The sequence below is a fragment of the Mandrillus leucophaeus genome, unplaced genomic scaffold (assembly GCF_000951045.1).
Source record: "Mandrillus leucophaeus isolate KB7577 unplaced genomic scaffold, Mleu.le_1.0 Scaffold395, whole genome shotgun sequence".
Taxonomy (NCBI): Eukaryota; Metazoa; Chordata; class Mammalia; order Primates; family Cercopithecidae; genus Mandrillus; species Mandrillus leucophaeus.
Genome location: NW_012104198.1, coordinates 2,706,800 through 2,710,177, shown reverse-complemented (window position 1 = coordinate 2,710,177; position 3,378 = coordinate 2,706,800). Strand labels below are relative to the sequence as shown.

General features: G+C 50.1%; 1 pseudogene; it reads right to left on the bottom strand.

Moving 5' to 3' along the window:
- Nucleotides 1-216: 216 nt before the first annotated feature.
- Nucleotides 217-3,378, bottom strand: part of LOC105547749 — a 4,220-nt pseudogene continuing 1,058 nt past the window's right edge.

Below are 3,378 nucleotides of genomic sequence, written 5' to 3'. Positions count from 1 at the left end.
ACTGAATATAGATGCCATTGCATTCTCTTACTTACATTACAAAGCAAACGGCAGGTTCATAAATGTTCTTCTATTATGTATCAACTGAAAAAAAAAACATATATTCTAAAACAAAAGCTTTGAAGACACAGAAGTGGAATGTGCCCGCATTAAGAGCAGAGCTTTTACAAGATCACCTCTCTCCAGCCAGCTCCCACGGACCACTGAAAACAGCTGCTACACTGAGAACGACAAGATGGTCTTGTTAATGATTTCACTGGACTCTCGAATCTCATCCTCCTTGACCACCAGTGGAGGAGAAACCTGATGATGTCACCATGGGTTGGCTTGGCCCAAAGTCCATTATCTCAAAGTCATAGACACACCTTCCAAGCATCACAATCTCTGGTTTCTTTAATAACAATAGCATTTAATAATTATTTTCCTCCTGCGCACAGTGGCTCATGCCTGTAATCCCAACAGTTTGGGAGGCCTAAACAGGTGGATTACCTGAGGTCAGGAGTTCAAGACCAGCCTGGCCAACATGGCAAAACCTCGTCTCTATTAAAAATACAAAAATTAGCCGGGCATAGAGGCACGTGCCTGTAATCCCAGCTACTCAGGAGGCTGAGGCAGAAGAATCGCTAGAACCCAGAAGGCAGATGTTGCAGTGAGCCAAGATCGCGCCATCACACTCCATCCTGGGCAACCAGAATGAACCTCTCACTCAAATAAATAAATAAAATAATTATTTTCATCTTACGGCAGTTACATCAGAAAGTGACTTCATGGGTTCATTTCTCAAGATAATACCCATTTTTTTCTGCATTTTCAGCAAGGTTTTCTTCTTCTAAAACCTCAAGGGCTGGGATGGCCACTTGGCAGCCTAGTGGATTGCAACCATATGTGGACCCATGTTTGCCTGGCTTAATGGTCAGCACTATGTCATCGTCCCACAGCACCACCGACACAGAGTATCAGCCCCCAGAAAGGGCCTTTCCAAGGAGGACTATATCAGGTCTGACATTTTCATGATCAACAGCTAGTCATCTACCAGTTCTGGCCAATCCTATCTGTATTTCTTCAGCAATGAACAGAACCAAGCTGGGAGCACGAGATGGGGCGAGGGTAAGTTAATATACCACAAAGCTTGCTGTTCTTATGGAGATTCAACTGGTCTTTCTTTCTTCCTTTCTTCTTTCTTTTCCTTCTTTCCTTTTTTTTTTTTTTAAACAGTCTTGCTCTGTTGCCCAAGCTGGAGTGCAGTGGTGTGATCTCAGGTCAATGCAATCTTTGCTTCCTGGGTTCAAATCGTTGAGTGAGCCCAGGAGGTCGAGTCCAGCCTGGGAAACAGAACAAAAGGCAGGGTGGTGCATGCGTGCCAGGCTGAGGCAGGAGGATCACTTGAGCCCAGAAGGTCGAGACCAGTAACTAGCCTGGACAACACAGCAAAACGGTCTCTACTAGAAGCACTAAGAATATTGGCCAGGCATGGTGGCTCACAGCTGTAATCCCAGCACTTTGGGAGGCTGAGGCAGGCAGATCACAAGGGTCAGGATGTGTCTGGAATTGGTGGGTTCTTGATCTTGCTGACTTCAAGAATGAAGCCCTGGACCCTGGCAGTGAGTGTTACAGTTCTTAAAGATGGTGTGTCCGGAGTTTGTTCCTTCAGATGTTCAGATGTGTCCAGAGTTTCTTCCTTCTGGTGGGTTCGTGATCTCACTGGCTTCAGGAGTGAAGCTGCAGACCTTCGCAATGAGTGTTACAGCTCATAAAGGTGGCATGGACCCAAAGAGTGAGCAGCAGCAACATTTACTGGGAAGAGCAAAAGAACAAGGATTTCACAGCATGGAAAAGGACCGCATTGGGTTGCCATAGCTGGCTCGGGCAGCCTGCTTTTATTCTCGTATCTGACACCACCCACATCCTGCTGATTGGTCCATTTTACAGAGAATTGATTGGTCCATTTTACAGAGAGCTGATTGGTCCATTTTGACAGGGTGCTGATTGGTGCCTTTACAAACCTTTAGCTAGACACAGAGTGCTGATGGGTGCATTTACAGTCCTTTAGCTAGACACAGAGTGCTGATTGGTGTGTTTACAATCCTTTAGCTAGACACAGAGTGCTAGACAGAAAAGTTCTCCAAGTCCCCACTAGATTAGCTAGACACAGAGCACCTATTGGTACATTTACAAACCTTGAGCTAGACACAGGATGCTGATTGGTGCATTTACAAACCTTGAGCTGGACACAGGGTGCTGATTGGTGCGTTTACAAACCTTCAGCGAGACATAAAAGTTCTCCAAGTCCCCACCTGACTCAGGAGCCCAGCTGGCTTCACCTAGTGGATCCCGGGCCGGGCTGCCAGTGGAGCTGCCCACCAGTGCTGTGCGGGCACCTGCACTCCTCAGCCCTTGGGCAGTCCATGGGACTGGGTGCCGTGGAGCAGGGGGCGGTGCCTGTCGGAGAGGTTCGGGCAGGGTGGGAGCCCACTGGAGGCGAGGCTCAGGCATGGAGGTTTGCAGGTCTTGAGCCCTACCCTGCCGGGAGGCAGCTAAAGCCCAGTGACAATTCGAGCCGGCTCAGGTGGGCAGGCAGTACTGGGGGACCCGGTGGACCCTCTGCAGCTGCTGGCCCGGGTCCTAAGCCCTTCACTGCCCAGGGGCGGCCACTCAGAGTGCAGAGCCCACCCGGAACTCACACTGGCCGGTGAGCACCGCACGCAGCCCCTGTTCCCTGCCACGCCTCTCCCTCCACACCTCCCAACAGGCAGAGGGAGCCAACTCCGGCCTCGGCCAGCCCAGAGAGGGGCCCCTACAGTGCATCCAAGTGCTGAAGGGTTCCTCAAGCACAGCCAGAGCGGACACCGAGGCTGAGGAGGTACCGACAGCGAGCGAGGGCTGCTAGCACGTTGTCAACTCTCACAGAGATCGAGACCATCCTGACTAACACGGTGAAACCCCATCTCTACTAAAACAAATACGAAAAATTTAGCCGGGCCTGGTGGCTGGCACCTGTAATCCCAGTTACTCGGGAGGCTGAGGCAGGAGAATGACGTGAACCCGGGAGGCCGAGCTTGCAGTGGGCCGAGATGCGCCACTGCACTCCAGCCTGGGCGACAGAGCGAGACTCTGTCTCAAAAAGAAAAGAGAAAATTAGTGGGGTCAGGGTGGTGTGAGCCTGTAGTCCCGAGGCTGAGGCAGGAGGATTACTTGAGCCCAGGAGGTCGATACCAGCCTGACCAACATAGCGAAAGCCTGTCTCTCCTAAATAAAATAAAATAAAATAAAATAAAATAAAAATAAAAGCATTTAAAAATTAAAAATTATCAGGGCAAAATGGCACACCTGTACTCCTGAGGCCACGGTGAGGTTGAGCCACACTTGAGCCCAGGAGGT